Here is a 25238-nt window from a genome sequence, read left to right as displayed (position 1 = left end):
ACACATGTCTGCAGTAATGTAATTCCCTTTACAATTTCCTAACAGGCTTAAAATATTAAGTTCTGGTCCCACAAGACAGTTTGCTGTAAACAGGCCTCGGTTTTTCATGAATCCACTGCTGAGCAACATCACAAGCAGCACTCTTGGAACCGCAGAGGGGAGTCATACAGAGGGATGCCTGGCACAGGTGAGCCGGGAGAGATAAAGACTAGAGCAATCTGGGGAGCCCAACAGCAAGTACATTCCATACACTCGCAAAAGTGATGGAAACACTCGGGTGCGAAACCCTCCCGACAGCAGACAGCAGGACAACACGCCGCTGGGGCGGGGGGATCGCGGCCCTGACGATGCAGGCGGCGACCGCCAGAGGGCGACCCCGGCCGGTGCCGCCGCCCCGCTCGCTGGGCGTGGGGCATCCCGGGGCATCCCGGGGCATCCCGGGGCATCCCGGGGCATCCCGGGGCATCCCGGGGCATCCCGGTACCGCAGGGCACGGCCGGGCAGCCGTCACCGGGACCAAGCGGCCCGGTGCCTGAGCTGGCCCGCGGGCTGCCCACTGCCTGCTGCTCGGCTGCGGCCAAAGACGCCACAGCAGTTGTCTTTATGCGTATGGTGTTCAAAATGTGACAGAGACTTTTTTTGGGGGCTGTATTTTGTGTCCTTATGAGTCTCTGAAATTTTACTCAAAGATTTGAAGGACAGAACCTGTTCGAACTCGTTCAAAAATTTACACTGTCAGAAACATTTCAAATAGATTGATGGGTTTATGCAGGCTGTAGAAATTGCCTTGGTTTGAATGTTAGGCTATCCTAACAGCAGCTCAAGATTCCTGTAAATGTAAAATCCAAGCTTTGCCTCAGTTCAGCCCCAAGCACAGACGGCAGCACAGGTGATGAAATTCAGCACCTACCCACACTGTAAGGCTTGCTTTGGCTCTGAGGTGTGCGAGGGAATGGCTGGGTGTGGTGCTTACCCTCCTGGAACAAATCACCCTTCTTCAGTCGAATTCCTGCAATGCCCCAACAAGTAATCAACAAATCCAATTAAAATTGGGAATCTCCTGCAAGATGCTTAATTGCAAACTCAACAAGAAGGAGTTGATCAAAGAGCAAAGGGATAATACAACATGAGACATGACACATTTCTGTGCCAACATCCTGTATAAACTTAACACAAGCTATGAGAGCTCATAATTCTTGAAAAGTTATTTTCAAATACAGGATCTCTTTGTGGACTAAGGCACCTCACAGGAGTTGTGACCAGTAAGAAGAGGTGAATGCCATCAGGCAATTGTCAGATTTTCAGTTGCTGGCTTCACAGTAGCCTCAGATGAGCCCTACACTTCTTTCTTTAATCTCTTTATTTGCAAGATGATGATAGCACTTATCTCTCCTATAAATCACATACAAGGCTATGACTGACAACTGGTATAAAGAATGAAGGCTTGTTAACAGTCACTGAAGTTATGCCAACTAACAACCCCGCAAATTCATTCTGTCTGGCTGTGGGTGTATTCATTTAGCTAATGAATATCAGTGTGTGGGATTAACCAGATAAACCTGTAGCCAGCGAGAAATGAATACTATGCAGGGTGTGCATCTCTCTCAGTAATCCGTGATTAATTCTTGTTTCTACTAAGGTCTATGCTTTTCATAAACTCCAGAATAATAAGCCTCAGTTTGCTCAGGGCGACTTAATTTTTCTGAATGTAGTACTCTGGAGGTTGTGGCTCTCCAGGTGGCTTACAAAGGACAAACAAAAAAATTGGGAGAAAAATCACTTTTGCTCTGTTGAACCTAAATGTGCATTCCCATTGCAGACAGGAGGAGGGGCTGTTGTTTGCAGTTTAGAGTTCCCAAGGCTGTTTGCCATGGCCAAGGGAAATGTTTACTACATCTGTAATATGTTACGTGCTGTTGATTTTAATTGCTTTTCAAAATGTGAAGACAACTGTGGTATTTGGAAGAGACTGGCGAGCTGCACTAAAAAGCAGATCCAGTTCACACAGCACTATGCAGGCTTCTCTGCGAAATTTTGTCGGTATCCTGGAGAAGGAAAGGAAGGATCTTGGGCATGCCCTATGCAGCCAAAGAAGTGAGCCTGATTCACTTGTTATCCTGGAGATGTACCAATAGAGGCCTATGTCCTTCCTTACGAGACCCTACAGCAAAAGCAGGTAGCACAGGAGATATGGGGCTACTGCATTAAGTCTTATTGTGAGTAAAAGCAACACTGAACATCAGATTTGGCACAAGTTATTTGATCCAATTGAGAACTGTCTTGGGAATTAGTGACAGAGTACTTGAGTTAGAAATGGGTAGCCGGCTAGGCACCTTGGTTGAGGGCTCAGAGGGGTTCCTCAGACATTTGGGAACATTCCAGTTCCAGGCTAACGTCCATCTGGAGGCTGTTCCCAAGAGGTTTCAGACCCTGGTCCCCGCTGGTGACGTATGAAGGAAATTCTTTGTTTCCTTCTACTAGGTAATTGGTATTCTGGGAATAGAACTAGTTTGAAGGTGCAGGGGGCGTGCTGGCTACAGCTGGGTGCTCTTGAGTGATGGGAAATGGTGCAATTTGCTTCATTCAGCTCCTTGGAATCCAAGTGCGTAGGCTTCTTTCTGGGGCTTGTGTAGAGTCTCAGCCCCACATGAGGAGTGTATTTTTCACTAGCAAGAGATGAACCAAGGGACAATGACATGTCAGAGGGTTAAGAAGCTTTGCCTCAGCAAAGCTGTATTGTAGAGACCCCACAGACAGCTTTTCTTTTGGAGCTGTGAGCTGGAAAAATCAGAAAATGAGGAAAAAACCATCAGCAAGGCAACTAGTGTAACCTGGCAGATTCAAACAGAGCGATGTAGCACCAGATAACTGGATGCTTTATAATAAAACTGGATGTAAACATGATTTTCAGTCATGGATCCCAGTTTCTAATCCTCCATAAGAGATGGGTATGAATTCTCTGTATGCAAGGTGCTTGGCTCAAACTGCTGCACCAGAAGTTACCTGTCTATTTAGAAGTAAAAATGGGTAACAAATACAAACTGATTTTCAGAAATGCTTGAGTTCCTGGTAATTTCAAAGCAAGCTGTGGATGTTCAGTATCTCTGGGGAAAAATAAAATTAAAAAAAAACAGTTTGCTTTCATGTGCCAAATAATTCTTGGAAGACTGACCTCACACATGCTGGCTCATCTCTTGTTTGACCTTGCTGAGACCTGTTTTCCTCCTCTGGATTATATAAATAGTAATGATATATCTCCTTATAATTTGTCTGAATAATGCTATGTAAATACTAGATATGATTAACTGCTCTCCTCCTCACACATCAGGAATAGGCAAATTGGTAATTTAATCTTTTCTAAAGATTTTGGCTTTTGAACTGTTTTAATCTGACAAAGAAGCTGTACTGAAAACCCTGAACACTTGCAGTTACACACCTTGTCGAAATTAAAGACAAAGCCATAGCCTTACTGACATGAATGATGTCTGAAAATAAACAGGTGCCTCAGATTTCTTTGCACAAACAACTAGGTGCTTGTCTGAACAGAGACAAGTCCGTGCCAGCCACCTTCACCACCCACTCCCAGATGCCAGAGGAACATGGGGCTGTGCAAGTTCTACCTGCCTGCACCTCCCCTGCCCCGGGGTTCATGTGTCTGCGCTCCAGGTCTGGGCTAACAGTGCTTGGCTGTAATCTGGCTTCAAGTTGGGAAACTGGGGCCTGTCTTGCTTTTGCTGAGGAGCGGTGCTGAAACCAAGATGCTCAGCCCTGATCCTCGCCCAAGCTGTGTGGAGGGTAGGGACGTCCCTGGTCTCGTACTTCAGTGGAAAATGCACACCAAACTTCCTGTAATGTAAAGTGGAGACTGTTGAGCGCTTTCAGCACACACACATCACCAGCTCCTTGCCACATGCAGGTAGCTGGTGTGCTGAGGAGGTCTATGGAGGTGTAGTGTGTACAACCCCTGACTCACTGAGAGAGTCCAGCTCAGTCTGAGACAAACCTGCCTTGCCCGTGGCACTGGCAGGGCTCAGGGTAACGAGCACACCACGCTGCCATGTGGGCCACGTTGGCCTCGCTTTGCTGAGGCAAATGAAGCAATGGTAGTGAACACCAACCAACATTCACCTTGTGTCATCCAAAGCAAAAAATGCTATTTCAGGCTCCTGTGGACCTGTAATACACTTGAAATTATCTCAGTTGCATGATGATTGATTGCTGAGATTTTCTGTACAATTCATTTTACTCCAATTTATTAATTTTCTGTATTTATTTTTTAGAACACATTTCGGTGTTTCTGAGGCCAAATATTTTGTTTCCAGTGTCTTCTCTAACTAGCAATAGTTGAGTGATGCAACCAATTAAAAAGAGATTATGTTGCATGAGGTATTTCCATTATGTTTCAGCCTGCGCCTAATAGCACTGTTTTTCTTACTACAAAATATTTTGGTTTCCTTGAAGAAGTCCAGTGACAGAGATGAAAACAAAGATTAAATTATCCAAACACAGATGCTCAAAAGCAAACGTACAAGAACCCCAGTATAAGGATCCTTAGAACAGTAATGCTTTAATTTGCTAGAGAACAAATATTAAGAATATCAGATTAACAGGACATGCTGAGCCTCACATTTTGAAGGAAGCCACTTCATAACATCCTGTTTCTTAAAATGACAATTTTTCTCCATGAAACAGTGACATGCTTTTTGCCTCATTTCATGATTTGTGAATGTGTTCCAGACCAATAGCTGTGATCGTCAGAGAACTTCAATTTTCAGCCCAAACATACTTACAACCAGTGGACACAATCTGTACAGTCTGCTTCAGGGGTTCCCCTAAGTGACATTTCTTTCATAAATAGCTTCTGTCATGTAAATGCCAATGGAGATGTACATTTTGGTCATCTTTGTGCCCTAAATAATTCTTCAAATCTCTTTGAACAGTAGTATACCCTCCGCTCCTTGGGTGACCAGCTCCCTGCAGACTTACCTTGCTTACTGCTTCTTGTTTCCTTCAGTCCTCTGGTCTTGTCTCTGTATTTTTTAGCTTTTTGTCCTCATAACATACAGTGTTAGTAGATTCATCAGCCATGTGCAAAGGAAGGAAGGAAGGAAACCTCTTCCCAGACTTCAGCTGCATGCTAGGCCTTCATCCTCCTCTCATTGAGGTGAAGCTGCAGATGACATGGCACATGAGCAGAGTTCAGCTGGGGAAGAGATCTTCAACTCAACAGGCTGACACTTGTTTAGCCTGACAGACAGCTAAGTATTCTGACTATCAACAGAATTTGCAGGTACTTCCATTTAGAGAACGTTTTAAGATGTTGTTTCAGGGAATTAATCCGAATATATATGAAAAGATTTAATTGGCACTAAAAATAAATAAATAATAACTCTACAAAACATGACAAGAATCATAAGAACAGCCAAGCTTTAAATGAGTGGGCTGAACATTTTAAATAATCCAACAGTAATAAAGGTTCATACAGCCAATGTGTGAGTCAGTGGCAGAGCTGGTACTAAAACTTAGCTTTGCATCTCATGAATCAAGCATCCCTCCAAGGCACAAAACTGTTTTACTGTTTTCTACAGTAAAGCAGCTTCTGTGTGTTTTCATGGTGACAGAAGAGACTGGAAACCATGCTGATCACCCAACTCTCAGTTACCAGCCAGGTCAAAAGGCAGGATGCCAAATTGGATGGATGAAATATCTATCTATGTTGACATTGCTAAAAGCACGTGAAATATATAAGTGTCTTAACAGATTTTGTAGTGGACTAGATCTCTTATTATCCAGGCAACTCAAGTAGGTGGACCATTTAAAAGTACATATCAGTGAATTTCTCAGTTGATCAAAAGCAATAGTTTTATAAGCTCCTTGGCATTCCTTCATTCTTGTCTTAGCCTGAAGAATAGGAAAACCCCACACTGACACATGAGAGAGCAAGAAAACAGACACAACAAAAAGCACAGCATTGCTTAATGAATTGGGAAAGGAACCAGAATACCTGTCTTGTAGCCTTTTGTATACAAGGTCCTTCACCCAACATCACTTATGGAGTATGTACTTGCCCTGCTTTTCCAATTATCACACACCAAGTAACCAAGAAGTAGATTCAATCAAGAAGCTTAAAGGGTAATTTTTAATGTCCACTCTGTGCTTATCAATAGGACCCATGTCCCATGTTTTGTCTAACTATAAGCTAAGTTGTCACTTGTAGGTATAAGCTAACTTTGTATAAATCAGATTTTAAGTGACTGAATCCATTTACATTTGAAGCTGCAGCAGCTTTATTAAATGGGTTCCTCATTCAGCTGCACTACCTGTACCTTTCTGCTTACCAACCTTCTCCAATACTGATACCCTGCAGTAAAGTGAAGCACCAGAAATTTAAAATGATTGAATGCAGGGAGTCTGCTCTTCACATACCCATGTCCAAAGGCAATTTCTGCCTTAGGAAAAGAAAAAAAAGAACTGAAAAATACTTCACAATTCATTAGACATTAAAGAATTTCAATTACTCACTCGTTTCAGGAATATGATCTACATATGGTTGGTTGAATAGGTAGGCATTCCTTCCCAAAGGCTGATATGATATGAAAAATTACTTGATCACACTAAAGTGGCTTCTGAATGCAACTTTTTTTTCAGCAGCCCATAAGGTTCCATTAGTTCTCTAGGAACGTGCTACCCTCACCACAAACACAAGGCCTGAAAATGAGTGTAAGGATAAATTAATAAAGTAAATAAAGTTTTAAGTAGGTGATCCATTGAGCATAGGAGATTGTGGTTTCTCTGGAATCACTTACCCAAGCCATTGTCAGTAACAAAACTGTAATGCAATATCACATAGCATGTGAATCAGCACCTTCCAACACATTCACCTCTACACTGACAGCTGTGCACAAAGGCACTAGCCTGCAGCCAGAGCTTCTCAGTCTCTGCAGAAGAAAAGGAATCATTCATTGTTTTTCTCCTAAGACATATCCTTCCCTTATAACATTCAGACTCAAATTTCAATTTCAGACACTCTAAACCACAAAGACTGCTGATGTGTCCGAGTGCCTTTTCACTACAACTCCATTAAGAGTTTACAGGAATAGATTTAATTATCTACCCCACCAACATTATTTCCAGCAGGTGGGAGTAGAACTAGTCACCTGGTTGGTTTCCATCCACAGAACATATCCAGAGCCCCAAACATAGTTGGGACACTACAAGATATTCAGCATGATATACTGCTAGTTCATATTCATCAAATCCCAAAAAAGTGTACTTCTCATCTGCAAGAAACTAAATCCTTGAAGGTTAAGCACTACTCAAGGGAGGAAGGAGATGAGCCATCCTATAAAGGAAGTCTGTAATCAGCAATCAATACAATAAAGGAAAATATCATCATGTTGGAAAGCAGTGTGAAAGGAAACATGGAACCATTTCCTCCTAAAACCACACACTCACCATGCTATTTATTCCCAGCTGCTAAGAGTCACATTATCAGTCACATTATAAGGTGAGATCAACCCTTACTGTTTCCCCTGGAACTCATGTGAAAACTTGATAGAAAATAAACTAAAAGCAAAGATATTATCAGTTTCCAAAGGTGCATCTGCATTTTGGTGCTTTTTTCCTGTGCAGTACTCATGCCATAGACAACAGAAACCTATGCAAGCAAGGTAAGGTCACATTACCAATTATTTCTGTGAGTGGTGCCAGTGAATTGAGCAGGAAATGCACTGAGAACTGGCAGGAGGAAAGGCCATCTTCCTGTTTAATAAGAATACTGACTGACACAAACACTTCATTCAAGAGCCTCATGGCTTCAGAGATTAAAATGCCCCAGAGACGGAAGGACACTGAATAATTTAGGGTTTGGCAAATCCACCCCCTGAACGTTGTTGATTGCCAAGAAAATTCACTCTGACTCACATGTAGCCATATGTATTGTTCCACGAAAGGATATGAATATGTGTAACATCGGCGGCCCATAAAAGCAGTTAAAAAAATCCAGCAGTTTTAATAGATTTCTATCTGGTCTGAAGAACAGTTCTGGTCTGCAGACCTCCTTAGGCTTGCTGAATGGCACTTGTCCAAAATGACCGGGCGGGTGGCCTCCTGGGAAAAAGAGAGCAAAAGGACGGAAGCGGAGGTGACCTGGTAATGTGTCAGCAAGGAGTGGCAGGCCTGAAAAAGACTGTATGGAGCCAACATGGCATAGAGGCATATAATCAAAGGCTACTTTGCTACAACAGTTCTGCCCTGCAGAGCTTTTTTTTTTAATCCTGTGCAGCAGGAACCCTGAGGGAACCCTGAGGGAACATCCCAGGACTGATGCTTGGTGATGGACAGTGCTGTTGACGCAACTGTCAGGTTATTTCATCACAAAATTTGGCCCCTTAATTGCTAAATTTAGGTCTGAATTATTTCAGAGAATGGCTGACACTGAAGAGCTGCATGTTTGTTGAAAAGATTTACAAAGGGAACAAAACCAAGCCATAGTATTTCGAGTATTTCAGACGCTCCTCTGTTAAACCACTTTTGGCTTTGCACACCTCTAAGATCTTCTATCTTGGACAGTAGCATGTTCTTCACATAGTCACTAGTCAAACTACACAGCATGTCTAGATGGTAACTGAGGTTTATAGTCCTCTAAATGGATATGTCAGTGAGAAACTGAAAAATGCTAACATCTAAAGCAACAGAACAAGATAATAGCAAACAATTCAGATCTAGATGAAAACATTTTTCTACTTTGCTTGATGTTACTCTTTTAGGTTAACTAGTAGAACTCTTCAACTAAGTTTCCAAAAATAAATCTCTTCATTCTATACATGTGGGATCTTCCCATTTTACACTGACCAAGTTTCTTGCCATTAAAAAACTGCTACACTTCAAAAACTTGTCTGCATGCCACAAGTTTCTATCTTCACTAGTTTCATGCTTTTAACAAAATTTCAAAATCCCATCCAGTGAGGATATATCCCTTGCATCTGATAACTTATCACTTCCCTAGGGTCTATGTTCCTGCTGTTGATGTCTGCCAGCATAAGGACTCAAGCATGCAAACAGTATTTGAAAGGGAGAAGAGATGAATGGACAAGACACACCATAAGCAGCCAAGATACACCAATATAAAGTAGGGATAAAAGAGGTATCTACATCCCTTCGAAAGCTGGAGCAGAGAGAAGATTCAAGAGCCCTTTTTTCTTATTGGCATGGGCACCAAGGCAGGATTGCCCAGATCTGGAGCCCAGAAACACTGCTGTTCTTTGTAAGTAAAGGACCTCAGTCTAATTTTTTGCTGAGAAATCACTATTTGTTTTAATGTCCCCACAAACTATTTGGCAGCGGCACAAAGGTTTCTTCAGACAGCTGTGGGATATTACTGAGCACTTCATGCTCCTAGCAATGCAGTAATTCCTTAACCACTGGATAATTAAGGGCTTTGTTGAGGTTCAGTGACATATTTGCACACTTGAAGTGCTGCACCTTGTTTCACAGGTCAGATTGACACGCACCCAGAAAAAAGCCAAATTTCTAGCCAATAATTTATCTGCAAAGGTGGATTCTTTAACAGCCCTTCATAGCTGGTGGAGGTGTAGTCCATTCCTAACCTGCTCCACTTGTCCTCCCCTTGAAACAAAATCATTCTCTGCATTTGCTTTTAGTCAACATTAAAGCCCCAGTGCTCAGAGAACTGACTTGGATTTCTCGAGGCTGGAGCAGCTAAACATTGAGCCTTTTGTTCTCAACATGCAATGAAAGGAGAACAAAAATCCTGAGTGGGTGATTCTATCTCATTTGATCATAGTTTATAATTTCTTCCTTTGTTTCCTGTCATAGACTTCCCTGGGAAAGAAAAGAAGAAGCTTTCCCTGCCTGGTGTGTGATTTCCCTGCCCTTCTGCTGACTGGTGATAATATTACACTCTATGCAAGAGGCAAAGGGGAAATGACCTGTCAGCACTCAAATAATAAAACTTGCAACTGCCACATTTCACTGCTGATGACTTACTTGTGTTTGTCTCTTTAGAGCCTTTTTCACCCTGGAAAATCCTAAAAAAAGAAAAAGTAAAATACATTGAGGAATTAAAGGCTGATTCTAACAACGTTTTTTTCAGGCACGTGTTTCATGAAAATCTGATGTAAAATCATGGGGATGACACATACAAATGAGTGCAAAGGAAAGCATTGTTCTTTTATTGTAAGTACACTTACTGAGTACACCACTCTGAAGATGGGAGGTTACATCTCTAAAACAGACATTCAGAGAGCTGATAAAAATTTTAAACAACTTAAGTGCCAAACACAAGTCACCTTCAGTTACCTACCTTTTTGTTATAAGTGCCATTTCATGTTTGATGTCCCAGAAATGCAAAGATATGAGAACTAATTAAGATGTTACAAATCCTCTGCATTTTTCCAGTTCAGCACTATCTGTTCCTTTCATGTACAGATATTTCATAAAACTTAAGGAATTTTGGCTAAAGCTTTGATATATGTAGACAGAAAGATAAAAAATTGTCTGAAAGGATTTTAGATGAGTTTTCCAAAAATCTCACATATAGAAAAGAAAAAAAAAAGAAAAAAGAAAAGAACCATTTTGTAATTAAAGACCAGTATGTTAAACAAAATTCAAAAGGTGCTATAATAGAGAAGTGGTATTCTGGGCAAGTATGGGCATTCCAACCTGCTGGTACAGTAGAAACTACAGACTGACTTCTACGGTGACTAAAACCCCTTAAGGCTTAATGTAATTTAACCTGCTTTTCTTAAGGAAGTATGTTCAATGTAGGTTTTGGCAACATTTTGTTTTTCACACATGATGAAATAACCAGCAAAACATCCTGCCCTTTCTCACACAGATGAAATAAACTGTATTATTTTCCATGAGAGTTTTTCTACTCAGTAGAAGACTAAAAAAAGGAAAGACAGAGCCGTCTAATCTCTGTTGAAAGCATGATGTTTGGTAGAATATTGATTTTTATGGGAACTGAAATGAGTGGGATTTTGCATATCCATTGTACCTGCAGTGTGGGGTGTTTTTCATAACCATAAGTGCTCCCACAGACTAGGGTGACTTGAAGACTTCAGTCACACTACTCCATGTCTTTCTGGCCTGTAAAGGAGGTTGGCTAAGAAAGACACAGGGCTGAAACTCATAGCATTCCCAGACAACACTTCTGATTCTCTCATGGATACTCTGCAAGACATCAGGCAACCTGCTGCAATATCTAACTCTGGATTTGATTTATGAGTCACCTTTCCATTTATAGAAGAGGGACTTTTTAGAATAGAAAGTCTCCAGGGCAGGGAAGGTGATTTAGCAAGTAGTTGTAAATTCCCTGGCAGGTTGGAGCCCTGATATCAGCCCTGGCCTCCAGGCAAAACCTTAAAGGTAATGCAAGAGATAATAATAGACTTTGCTGCAGCTTCCTTGTGAAGCACCTTGGGTGCTATCAGTGATCATTCTCTGACTCCCTTCTCTGTTTGATGGCTACTGCATTCCTTGCAAAGTGATACAAGTTAAATCTAATGGTGGTAGTTTCACATTCCCACATGAAAAAAAGGAAAAAAATTTCAGTTGTCAAAGGCCTCACACATCTCCAGTGGAACAGTGCTACAGGTTTGTCTCAAATTAGTGGTTTAAGGTCATTTAAATCCTCTTGATGCATAAGTATTTACAATAAGTAATTTCTTCTGGGTCCCTGTACCAACAAAAAAGCACAGCTCAGTTCCAAACAAGTTGTTCGGAAGTGGTCAGGCAGAATGCAGCTGGAAGAACAATGATGCCTGGAACTGTAAGTTGAAAACACCTTTAAACATGGTTGTAACCAGAACAAAAAGACTTGGGGACTGTTATTCCAATGACAAGATCTGGAGAGATCTGAAAGAAAAGACCATGTATATGACTACTTCTGAATAAGTTGCTCTAAAGTATGTATTTCTATCATACAGAAGAATGTAATTTTATCTCCTATGTCTGTAATATTGCTTCTTCTAAATCCAGAAGGGCTAGGTAGAGTGATTCTGGTGTAAGATGGTGTATATAAAACCTACTGGTGTTCTAGCTTCAAATAAATGTGTAATAGTATTTTAAATTACCTGTATATAACATCAGTATTCACATTCTCTGCCATCCACCTTCAAAACAGACATGGCATATCCTCTGAAGTGCAAGGAATCACAAACTGCTGAGTATATAATGATCTCAACATGAATGTGCTTGTAGCAGCAAAACCAGTTTCTACAGGGAGAGAGAGATTCTGTGGGTGCTGCCATTGAATATTTTAATTTTCATACGATTGCTAACTTGGGAGTCTCCCCACCCTCTGGTTGCTTGCTGAAAACAGATGTCACATGATACTCAAGGCACTTAGTTGATTTTTAAACTTCTATTTCAGGATATCTCCCCTAGTTCAAGTCTGGGCCGAAAGGTAATGAAAAACCATGTCTTTTCAGATTTAGGAAATTAGTATGCTTTATCTTCCACTATGGAAGCTGCTTTCTGTGTGACTTCTTCACACATCTCTGTGTTTAGGTTCTAGAAATATGAGGCACAATTTAATTCCTATTCTCTTTTGGTGACAGTACCACCTGCAAGCTGTGATGGTCATGCCTTTTCTGGAGTCACTGAAAGAGCAAGCCTTGTTATGTGAGTCTTCACTGATGATGGTACTGTATCCACACACATGCTTGTGTTTGTATTTCTTCCCTTAAGCCTTCGAAGTGCTAATGGGAAGCTAAAGTGGTGTGCCTTAGCCAAGAGTATAAACCACAAAGATTTCACATTCTAGGTAAGAAAGAAGAAGTAAAGAAAGCAGTGGATGAAAGGAAGCACAGGTAGCCCAATTTGATAGATGACAGTCAATTTGAGGAGACATAAAGTTTTAAGAGGTACATATGCATGGCAAGACCTTCAGACGTAGGTAAACTATTTAAATTCTTGAACTGTTACTGAATAAGTTTCCTGTGGGTAGAGTCAAGTTCCAAAACACAGTCCCTCTACATTCCTAACTGGAAGTCAGGTCTGAGGTTAAAATCAGAACACATCTCTTGTACCTGTGACAAACAGAAGTTTAATACAGTGACTGGCTTTGGAGACTGCTATTTGGGGCTGAGACTGGCTTGTTCTGTACAGTAAATACTCCAGCTGGTTAATTCTCTCCAGTTGCACTAAGCATCTTCTGCAGGACACACCATTCTCTCCCTGGAGAAGACCCAGTATCTTCCCTCTGAAAGCTTTAGCAAGCTACAGTTTTATTATTAGAAAACATCTGGGCCTGTGTGTATTACAGCATTGTTGCTATAAGGTAGCTAGTCAAATCAATACACAGTCAAAAGGAGATCAGCAAAAGTATTTTTGGCTGGTTTTATGTATATTGAGTTCAGGTATGAATCTTTCTAGGTTCAAAGATGGAAAATCCCAGGCACTCTGCAATCCTTTGAAACTCTCAGCTTTCAACTCCTTGTCTTATTAATTCTTTTATCTTATCATTTTTTCTTGCCTCCCTATGTCCTATAGGTACTGGGTATTATCTCCAGCCACAGCTCTACAAGTGTGGGTCAGTCTGATTGCCTCGACACCTTGCAAGTAGTCAGTGGGAGAGCCTGTCTGCCTCTTTGCAGCAGGCTCTGCTACCTGTGTGCCACACCACCCATGAGTTCTGTTTCCCAGGGTGGCACCAACTCACTTGCCTTATATTTAGCTACCAGTCTCATGATGTTTCAGAATATCCTCAGGTAAATGTGCTAACTCCTCTGTCAAACCCATGAGTCAAGCCAGACAGCTCCTACTGTCTCACATATTTAACAGGGTTAGTCCTCAACAGTCTTTTTCAATTAGAAAGCCCTGTGTATTAGATGAGACAGTGGCATGTAACTTAACCCATCAGCTCACTTGAGCTTTTCTCAACCAAACAGACAATAACCCTCCAACAACCAAGGGAGAGAAATAAATGTTCCCACACAAAGCAGCAATGCTCTACACTGCAAAGAGAAAGTGGATTATGAGGCCTCTCCTTTAGCAAGATCTCAGGACACAGGACAGACAGCCAAAAATTCAGAACTACTTTCTTATTGCTGGAGTGCTTTCCACAGGCAGCCAGAGCTGGAAGAAGAGCTACAATCCCAACATGTTGTCAAGATGTATCAGGAAAGACTGTGGGATTTCTGTCTAGTTTCCATTATGTTGCCACTGTCTTCTCTCCCCACAACTCTGTAATCTCAGTTCTCATCAGAGAGCTATGGGTAAAGATACTGAGCAACTTATCATGAAAGTGGATGTTGCCAGGGTCAAATATGCACTTGGCTGAGCAATGTGGGATCTGCTAAAAGGCAGCTGTGGCTGGGAAGGAGTTAACATTCAGCAGGAAATGAACCCATGAGAAGTAGGTGTAAAACTACGATATGACATAGAAATATAGGAGGGTGAATTTCCTCTCTCCTGGATGTGAATCCCAGCTCATTTGCTGTTTTCCCTTCAGCCATACCTTGTCTATTTGCCTGATCCTTCCACACAGCTGTGAAGGAGGTGGGGGCTCATGAAGGGCAGGGTACACGAGGTACTGGAGAATTGTAGTGAGGTGTCTGTAGAGCAAGACAGAGGATAAGACCATTTCCCTCTTTGACGGATAATCCCACTTGCTACCCCTCTCACTCCATGTACTCCTTAGGGAGCTGGCTGCTGTGTCTATATCCAGAATGGCATGAGCAGCTTTCTGCAAACCACTGTCCTGTTTCGTGTATGCATCACCAAACTCTGCTTTCATCACAGCCCACTTTCTTTGAAAGAGCTCTCGGTCCCTCCAGCCCTCAGTGGAGACGATGATCTGCACTTCCTCTGCTCAGGCTCTCAGGATGTCTTCAGATTCCCAAATCTCTTCAGCCTCCACATAGAGCCTCTGAGGAGTCCTTCCTGGAAGCTCACGCTTCCTCTCACCTGGGTGCAGGGCATGTCTGCATTAATATGTGCTCATTAGTTTATTATTTGCTTTCCAGTTTCACCCATAGTCTTCAAAATTGTTTCTGAAAGATCTGGCATCTCCATTCCCTGTCTACCTTAATGGGGACTTTGACCTGTGATGCTAAAAAAGGCAAAAACCCCTTATAAGACCCAGGCATGCTTTCACAATCATTCTGCCTGCCTGGAGGGGGTGTTAGGAAACATCCCAACTACCAAAGTGCCCTGTAAGAGAAAACAACTCCCCAGCTTTCTTAAATGTGTTAGTAGGTCTACTAAAGCTGTAAAAGGGAAAAAGCTTAACAGGAAAGGCAGATGTGACTAGTTCCTTCCTTAGGCAGTCTCAATGACTTCAGCTCTGCCACTCTGAGCCAGCAAGGGCAATGGGGAAGGGAATTCAGGGGAAGTAAAGTGGGGCAATGAGCTGCACAATACAAGCACAACTTAAATGTTGCAGAACAAGACACAGGCCCAGGCAAGTCAGAGCATCACTCAGGCCTATGAACAGCAACTGGGTGTTGCTGAAGTCCAAAAGCAGCTGCAGGCAGGTCTGCAGTGGTCACAGAATGGCAACTCAAATTTCTTAATGGCAAAGAAGATGGTATTGAATTAATGAGTCTGAAATATTGTGAGAAAAAAATGAAGTATCCAGGACGCTTTCAGAAAAAGAGTATACAGTTGCTACAACACTGAAAAGGTCTTTATAACAGAGTGGTAATCATTGAAAACTTCACACAGCATCTTGGGTTAAAGGAGAATATGGATTTTAGCTAAAAAAGAAAAACCTACAATAACCATTTGCCAAATACTTGTGGACTGCACTTTAAGACTTATATGAAGGCTCCACTGGACACCTTTGGACCAAGCTGATGTCTCTGATAGTGGTAGCAACATATTAACAGATATTAAGATATTTCAGAAAAATATCTACATCAGCTCTAGTGATGTTGGGATTCCCTTGCAAACTCCTAAAAGGCAGACAGAGACAATTACATTATTTTCCCCAAGAAATGTGGCTTGTTTTTTTCTCTGACTGTACAGGAGCTAGCTCACTACCAGGTACTTGCACACACAGAGTCCTGTGTCTCTGAATTGACTGTCTATTAAATATTTTCTAAATCATAATTTATATCTTATACTATTACAGAGCTTTCCAAAGCCATATTATCAATTGTCCATTGTCTGACATCTATGGGACAACTGCTGTGTATGCATGAGTTACTTGGTACAGCCAAGTGCCCTGTAGCTTGTTAGCATCCTTCATCAGACGTCTGGAATCAGAATACCTGATTTCAATTTTGTTTCCTTGTTTAAAGGGCACAGAAAAATGAAAAGGGCCTCAGTGGTATCAAAAGTGTTTCTTAACCAGCTGGTGATGACCACCAGCAGTCCCGCTGATAACTCAGAATCAGAGTTCCACTTTGTTTCAAAGGACCTGTACTTTACTGAATCAAAACATAGACCCAAAGACTGAGACTTTGACCTTGCTTTGACATACTCAGTGCACCTGTAAAGGAAATAAATTTCCTTCAGATTTGCAAACCCAGAAGTAAGCACTCTGCATAGCTATTTGCTTAACTAATCCAGCCGAAGGAAAAATTTGCCTGAAGGAACATGTCAGCAGTTTGCTGAACAAAGGCTGCTTATGTTCCAGATGAATTTCCAGCCTTTTTCTGATTAAATCCCTGACAAATACTTTACAGACTAACTTCAGTTTGTGAAACAGGTTCTGACTATGATGGTTCATCATCATTTCAATTGTTAGATTCCCAGCTCTATGTAAGAGCTGAGAACATTCAGTACGTAATTGGACTTTCCTTTTCCACAAGTTTTGTGTTTATTTGACCACAAAACATTCGTTAAAGTCACTTTCATAACCAGGATGAAAAAATCCTTGAATCTCATATAACTCAGGCTTATATGACAATGTTGTGGCCAAAATCATAATGGTGATTTGCTATTTTTGTTGCCACATGACAGATGCCAATCCAGCTGCTCTTTTCTCCCTTCCCTCCCCCAGTGCCACCAGAAGGAGATGAGACATACAGAGGAGCTGAATATTGTAGGAAAAAAATCTGCTGTGAGCCAGCTACTTTGGTCCCCCAAGTTTGCAGAGAACTGTGTGAGTGAGAGGTATCCAGATGCTGCCTTTGTATGAGCAGAACACAGCTGAAAAAGCAGCTCTGACCTCTCGTGCACTGGAATCATTCCTTTCTGTGTATAAAAAGAAACAGCAAATGAGTCAGAAACGGGGAGAGAGAATATGGGAAAAGAGCAGTCATATTTCAGACCAGGAAAAGGATGGGGAAGGAACACAGTCCTGTAGACCCAAGCAGCTAGTCCAGCTGTCCCTGTCACTGCCACCCCAGCAGCACAAGCTGAAATGGTTTCCTGCAGCACACAGCTAAAAGCCAGAAAGGCACCCTGAGAGCATCGGAGTGAACAGTAGAATTACACCCTGAAGTTCCTGTGAAAAGGAGCAAATCCTTAATCATTGCTTGTCAGTTATCCCAGCCTGCCTCACCCTTCCTTACTTAATGTTGCCTCAGAATTCTGGTAAGGAAATTAAAAAATAAAATATTCCTGTACTAACTACAAGTATTGTAGCACACCCAAATCTCAAGTATAACCTTTTGCACTTGATTCTGTATATAATAAAATGTATTTGTATTTGTAAATGTTAAAATCTGGTTTTATTCACTCCTGAAGTTTGAAATGAAATATTTGTTTAAGTGTTTGTTGGGGGGTTTTTGTCATATATATTTACACTGGCAAATGCTGAGCTGAGAACATTGGTTTGCCATCATCCGTATGGTCACAAAGTGCTGAGTTTTGCACAAAATAACTTTTTGCTTCAAAGTTTCTCAGATCTGAGTTGTTTGCACAGGTTTGCTATTCTAGGGTTGGTCACAAGTGCTGAACTATAGAAATGTTTGTTATTACATTAAAGACTTAAGTGCCAGGAGGTTATTTGGGGGGGGGGTTGTTGGTTTTGGTTGGTTTGTTGTTGGGGTTGTTTTTAGGTATCAATTGTACTGAAAAAAAATCCAACAATTAACCAAACCCTCAAACCTGCATTAAAGCTAATGCCTTAATTAATCATCTGTTTAATTTCCCCACTTCCTTGTGGCAAACATAAAAATTGTAAAACCAAGTTATGCCATTTCCATCTAAACTGTTAGGCAGGATAAAAGAGTGGAATTACAACCACTATATGTTAAGTCTTCAATGAACAATTTTTTAAACTATCTACAATTAACTACATAAAAATCTTAGAAGTGATAGTATTCTTTTTCTGATGAAAAAATATATCTCAGTTATGTCTCAACTGCAGGTGTATTCCACTCCCATTTGCACCGTGTAAACAAAGTAGCTCCACTTAATTAAATCCTGTGGTATCCTGAAGACCATACTTTGCCAGTCAATTAAAAGAGCTGAAAATTATAGATCAGATGCAAGCAAGTATCATATTACTTTATGGAAAGGCTCTCATCCTGAGAAAAGGGAAGATCCAGCACCCTTTATGCACTGTTAGGCATGTCAACAAGCACAGTCTTTGCCTTCCTCATTTTTAACATCCTCCAAATAAAATGAGAAACAGAACAGGAATATAGAGATGAGAAGCTTCATTTTGGATCTTTTGAACGTAAGAGATACTAATAGAGGCAACAGTTTTTACAGAACTGTGTGCTCTGGCCCTAAGGCATTTCAGTGCAACTTGGGCATTTAAATCCCCAAGTACATATTAAAATATCACATTTAAATAAGAAAAAAGCAGCCTAAGAGTGATTTACCTCAAGGGTAATTACATAAAGCAGTACAGCTAGAACTGACATAAAAGAAGCAGAGTGCTTCTATGGCAAAGTTCTTGGAATTCCTCTATAAAATTTCAAAATATTTTGAAAAAGAGGATTTGAAAGTATTGCTACTTAATGGACAGATACATGCCCGTGGAGAAGCCCTGCCTTATACATGGACACGAGCTCTCAAAGGGATATTTTAGAATTATGAATGCTGAGTTGGTCCCTTCTAATATATGCAAAGGTTACAGTCCTATCTCATAGCAAAGCTTGTCTTAGAATATAGAATTTTATTCTTTTCTTTAGAAGTATTTAATAACTTTGCATTACTCAAAACTACAAGACCTGAGGCTTTTCCAAATAAAGATGGTGTAGTACTAACACCATCAACAAGAAATTGCTGTCTATGCTGTTTTCAATTACTGTACAGTTGGAATTAATTATCATGACATCTGGTTGGTCCAATCTGTGAGATTCACTGAGTTCACTGTCTGGCAATTTGGTGGTCAAGCTCAGAGCAGCCAGCCTGTGAATGGGCACCACACCATAACATTCACCCTTTGACTGGTTTTGCAGCTAAGCTCTTTCTTTGCCACTGTCTCTTTTCAGTAATCCTCTTCCTACTGGCCAGTCTCACCTCTTTCCATGGGCTGTGCAGCTTCTGGGACATTGCTGTTCAGTGCATACATTCTCACTATATGTTTCCACATTGCTCTTTTTCATTTAACATTTTCATGGAATGATGCTTGAAATATTGTGGTCTTTCTGCAGCGTTTGTGAAACACATTTCACCCAATTCCTACTGGGAAGTGAGTCTGGATATAAGTAAACAGAATGTAACCAACCCTTCATATCAATCTCATAGTTTACATCAAACTTCTACCAACTCCAAACATATGTCTGCAGCTGACAAAGTGTTTGTCCATCATTTTAGAAATATTTACAAGAGGAAGTGATGGGTCAGGGAGAAAGCGATCTGCAGATAAAGATGCCATTTAGATAGCTGACCTAGGATGCTCCCTCCCTCACTGTACGGTGACACTAAGAAAAGCTCAGAAGAAAAACAGCTGGTTGAACTGCAACTGCACAACCTGCCTGACAGCCCCCTCTGGCTGTGTTCATAACTGTGCTTAACTTTGGAAAGCATAAGGATAACACTAGCTACTGTTGCTGATAGAGCACTGGTCATTATGCTCAGGACTGTAAAGATTCTGTTACTGCTGGTGGGACTCTCTGCTTTTAAGTTCATATGGCAACTCATTTAACTTCAGCCTGTGGAGCAACTTCTGAGGACAGGTTGTGTGTTCTTACCAGTACCCACCATCCAGGGCCATGTCCCTCCCTTTGTAGTGAAGCCGACAGTCAGAGTGTACCCTCTCCTTGTGGCAGAGGGAAATCTGACCCCATTGTTATAATCCCGTGCACCACAACTAGGTCAGTGACTCATATTGTGACTCACTGTGGTGCCTGGTGACTACGAGCACTCCAGTGGATGCCTGTTCTTGAAAAACATTGCTGCAGAGGCCAGCACTTCACAAAACATAGTTATATGAAGTTGGTGGTATTGAACTTCAAATGCAATGTACAAAAAAATACCCAAAATCCGTAAAAAGCAGATTCATTCCTCTCAGCTCATTCTTTGGCTCTACTGACCAATGCCCAAGAGAGAAAGACAAGACACTAGTTCAAATTTGCAATCTTCAGTTGGCAAGGGTTTGCATCCTTACTTTATCATGACATGGCATTACCCTGCTGTAATATAGTGTATCATATATTGCATCAAGCAGGACCCTGATAATGACCATAGGAAGAAAAATTCTCACCTCAAATGCTTTAAAGAAAGATTTTGCTTAAATTACTGACGTTTTCAAAATACAATATTTTGTGGGTCCTATGATTCCTATCTGAAGCCATGCTTCACACCTTTTTCCAATGACCAGGAAGGTAAACAAACAGAACTGAGATTTTCCACTGCTTCGAAACACCAAGGAACTTTGAGGCAATAAGGCAACCATAGAAAATCTTGCCATGAAGTTATGAAATTTGGCAATACTGACAAACTGGAGGGTGACTTGCTGCTCCCTTATAATTAGCTCATAGGAGAGTCCAGCCAGGCAAGGAGACTGAATTACTGCACAGACTCCTTTGGGTCCACTTTGTGACATGGTGTCTATGTAACAACTCAAATGTTTCCATGATTTTATTAAACATGATGACCAGCCTTTGACCCAGCATGAAGTCAAAATTCCTGGGTTTTTTGCTTTCTTTATTGCAACTTTCATAATTTCTGAAATGAAAATCTGTTTTTCCTCGTTGTAGTGTTCCCTGAATCTGTGGTGCTGGTGTGGAGGTGGGGGGTGCAACATTACTGGGCAGCTAATTTTAGGAATTCTTCAAATTCTGTATATTCAGCCTCAGGAGAAAGGAGTGGCTTGCATAACTTGATTGTGACTCCTTTACCTGGTTTGGGATCGGCACCTCTGACTTTCCTATGCAAGTAAGAATTGTGACATGTTCAGAAGTAAAGACCAAATAAAGGCATTCTGAGCAATGTGGTGAAGTTCTGATCCGCCAGCTGCAGTCCTGACAGCTGCCCTCAAACTCTGCTAGTCAAATCCTTGGACTTTCAAACTTGTGACAGACACATCACTTCCCCTGCAGACCACTTCCACTTATTAACAACAGGAAATGGTGTCTGAGACAGACACGTGATTTGCCTGGAGCGCCAGCTTGGGTAGCCTGTAGGAAGGAACACTTCCTCTTCACATCAGAGCTCTTCAGTATCGTGCTCTGCCATGCTGGTTGTTCTCTGTTTTGACCACTGCATCTCCTTCCCACTGCAAATGACCAGCACTGAGACAGGTCCATCGTTGTAACTTTCACTTGAGAAACAGAAAACCAAAGCCCTCCAAACCATCAAAATGCAACATGTATATCTGTATCTCCTTTGGAGCTACACTGAACTTGCCAGTATTTGTCAGTAACAGGTTCTTTATTAGTGTGTCCTCCACTACACCGTCACCAAGGGGCTATGGCAACATTAACGCACCTCTGCAGCAGGGCTGTTGCAATGTCTGCACAACGTGAATTCCTCTCAGTAACACAGTGATGTCAGAACTGACAATGACCAACAGTGCCTGGACAACGGTTTGGATGACAAAACTTAGGTCAAGCAAATTTGGCTTATTCCCTTGCTAAACGTAACAGACTTGTTTGTAAGAGGGAGGACACACGGTCCCCTAAAGGGCACATTCCCTAAGCCTCATCCCAAAGCTCTTTACTAACAGTGAAATAACAAAACAATTATTTAGAAGCACCACCTACAATACCACTTGTGGCCTAATGTTACGTCTGACAGCTGCATTGCTATTACAATGGCTTGTTTTTATTGACTGGGTTTTCTTGGCCAAGGTGTGATTCAAGCCATAGGGAAAGGAAAAATTCTAAAAACTCTGAAATGCTGCCAGCTCTTTCCGTAAAAATATGTTCTCATGGGATGGGGAGGGGGTTCAGATGTGTAGTGATTTGACTTCTTCCTCCCCATTTCTGTGAAAAGAAGTGACAGTCTGTGACTAAGGAGATCAAGAAATAGAAAATGTTCACTGTGAAAAGATGGTGGGGCAATATTTGGAAGTAAGTCGTTGATGATACAATGTCTGTTCTCAAAAGAATGGGCGGCTGGAAAGTGACAAGTGGTTTTTTGAACCACTTGAATAAAAAAGTTGAACACGGACATAAACATAAGACAGAAAAATTTTACCCATTCTTCATTAAACTGTTTTATTGTCTCACCTTCTGTTTTTGCTTAGCTATCATGAGTGTGAGAAGAAATGTGGAAGATGGCAACAAAAATTTCCCCAAATACAAACCCTCTGCACTACATATGTTGCTCACTGCATTGCAGCCACTCCACAATAAATTACTTCTACCTGAATGTCTGCCTGTCCAAATGTCAGTGAAGCGCTGGTACTTCATCTGTTGCAGCATCAGCAGCCCAGCTCCATGGTATTTATGTTCAGGAGTTCTGACAACTTTATCCTCTAGATTTGCATGGCTGTGTAGGCAAACTGCTAAAATTAAACAAATTGTTTCCACTCTACCACAGGTGATATGTGATTAAAAAGAATTCAAGGACAAATTTCTAAAACTGCCAGGGTTACACAGTATCATGTATAAACACCACAGATTTATTTTTTTTCAATTAGAACACTCTAAATGCATAAACTCTGGTTCAGAAATGCATGTAAGCAGATTTTTCATTTCCAACACACACGACTTATAGGCAGGTCTGAAAAGACACAATTTCTTGAATCAAGACAATATGCATTTTATCTACACAGTGCATTCCTACCATACTGATTTGATTACAAAATAATCTCAAATTTAACATTATGTTTCATTCTGGAAAGGTGAAAGAGAATAGTGATGAACTTTTCTCCATCTTTAGTGGTAGGGAAAACAAGAAGTAAGTATAAGATGCAGAAGCTGAGGATCAGTACAAACACTGCATTAATAAGGAAAAAGCTCTTAAAGAAGTTAGCTGGGGAGGTTTTAAGTCCCATTCACCAGAGATTTAAACACAAGTATGTCTCAGGAATTTATAACTAATACTACCTCGGTGAGGAGATTACACAACTTCTCAAAGCTCCCTTTCATTTTCGCATTTTTGGATCATTTTAGTCATATAGGGGAATATAAACACAGGAGTATTATAACTTCCCTTAGCTGAGAGAGGCTACAAAGAGGAAAGAAGGAACACAGATCACTGGATTTCAGTTTCTCTCCTGTAAGAGAAATCCCCACTATGCACACAGCACTACACAAATTGAGATGCATTTCCAAAACTCTCAGGGAAATTCCCAGCTTCCTCCTCCTTTTCATACATTATAAATTAAGTGTTAAGACTGGTTACTTAATGGTACTGAACATCAGATGAACTATGGTAATAATGCTAAATAGTCTCACAAATTTTATAGGGATTATGGATAGAGAATGTGAGACTGCCAAGGACACATATTCCTTGGTGGTACTTGTACACTGATGAAAGGATCTGTGACTCCTCTGTGTCAACATTTACAACCCAGTCTGCCCACCATGAAGAGAAGGGTCATCACAGCAGTGGCAATCTAGAGCCATACCTAAATTTCACTTTGGGCAGGGAGGCTGCTCTTTGCATTCCTTTTCTCGGTCCTGGAGAGCACAGCCTCTTCAGGCAGGCCTGCATGGTAGACAAGTAGATTTCTTATCCAGGCACACTAAATGTTCTTCAGAGCAAACCAGAGGAACCTGTTTTTTGGTTTTTGTTTTAATTGCCATAGAGTTGATATGCGTTGGGATTTCACTGGGTGGGGTTTTAAAAGTTTGTTTACCCTTGACCTAGGACTGTTCAATATTTCCAAAACAGCAAGAAGGGTGGAATAGACATAATCATTAATCAACTTGCAGGGCTCAAATACTGGTGAAGATCAGGTTAGAATTTTGACAATTTTGGCAAACTAGAAAAAAAACTTAAACCACCCGTAAATCTCTTTTGGCAAATACAAAAGAATGAGCTTTAATGACAAGATGGCAATGGTTGGGATACTACTGTCTCAGTAGCAGATCTGTGAGAATAGATCTCAGGGTTATAATCATTCACAGAGTCAACAGCGCCATGGTGCTGGGAAAGAAGCAGGCATTGTGCTGAAGTGCCCACAACTCAGTACGGCCTGGACAACACATGAAATAATCCTGCTTCACTCTCCACCCTGGCACTTGTAAAGCCTCAGCTGAAACACTGAGAGTGGTTCTAAGTGCCAAGAAAGGCACAGACCAGCAAGAGACAAAAGGAACCCAACTAATGCATTTAAGGTTCAGGAAACACTGCATGTGAGCAGAGACCAGACACATTGCATCAGTCACAGGTAAAGGCAGGACAGTCTTAGAACACATGAAGAGTGTAGAAATAAAATGTTTAAATGGCTGTGGTAGACAGGATAAGAACTGACAGATTTCATTTGCAGTGACTGTAATCCAAGTTTTCATTAGAATAAATTAATGAGGAGCTTACACTGCCTCTATTATCACTGGTTTTTTTAAAGGAGGTGAACAATGTCACAGTAGAGTGACCCTGCCATTGGACAGAGTGATGAACTTAAGGTTCCTTTGAATATGATTTCATTTATAATGTAATGAACGAAAGAGTAACACAGGACATTGTATTGTAGATGGCTCATTTCTGAGCTTCAGACTTCAAAAGAAAACTAATCTAAAAAATTATGTCTCAGACGACATCATTCTCACAAGACCATGTGGATGTGAATGTTACCAATTCCTGTTATGAAATGTAGCAACATAAAAATACTAACATGGGAAAAAAGAACCTCAAACAAACCATCCTCTTCCTCTTTAATCTTTAACACAAGTTCTTTCTGTCCAACAATAAAAAAAAAAAAAAATCCTCTGGTTTATGCCTATTATGGAAATGGAAAAGTCTTTGACACA

General features: G+C 41.1%; 1 long non-coding RNA gene across 1 annotated transcript in view; it reads right to left on the bottom strand.

Annotated features, from left to right (window-relative positions):
- Positions 1–7979: 7979 nt before the first annotated feature.
- Positions 7980–25238, bottom strand: part of LOC113950065 — a 47546-nt gene continuing 30287 nt past the window's right edge. The window contains exons 2-3 of the long non-coding RNA XR_003528653.1: positions 10005–10049; positions 7980–8106 (exon numbers count right to left, since the gene is read on the bottom strand). This is a non-coding gene — a long non-coding RNA (uncharacterized LOC113950065). The remainder of the gene's footprint in view (positions 8107–10004; positions 10050–25238) is intronic.

The sequence above is a fragment of the Corapipo altera genome, unplaced genomic scaffold (assembly GCF_003945725.1).
Source record: "Corapipo altera isolate COAL_440 unplaced genomic scaffold, ASM394572v1 53, whole genome shotgun sequence".
NCBI classification, from domain to species: domain Eukaryota; kingdom Metazoa; phylum Chordata; class Aves; order Passeriformes; family Pipridae; genus Corapipo; species Corapipo altera.
The sequence above is the reverse complement of the archived record's forward strand: the minus strand, read 5'-3'. Positions and strand labels throughout refer to the sequence as shown.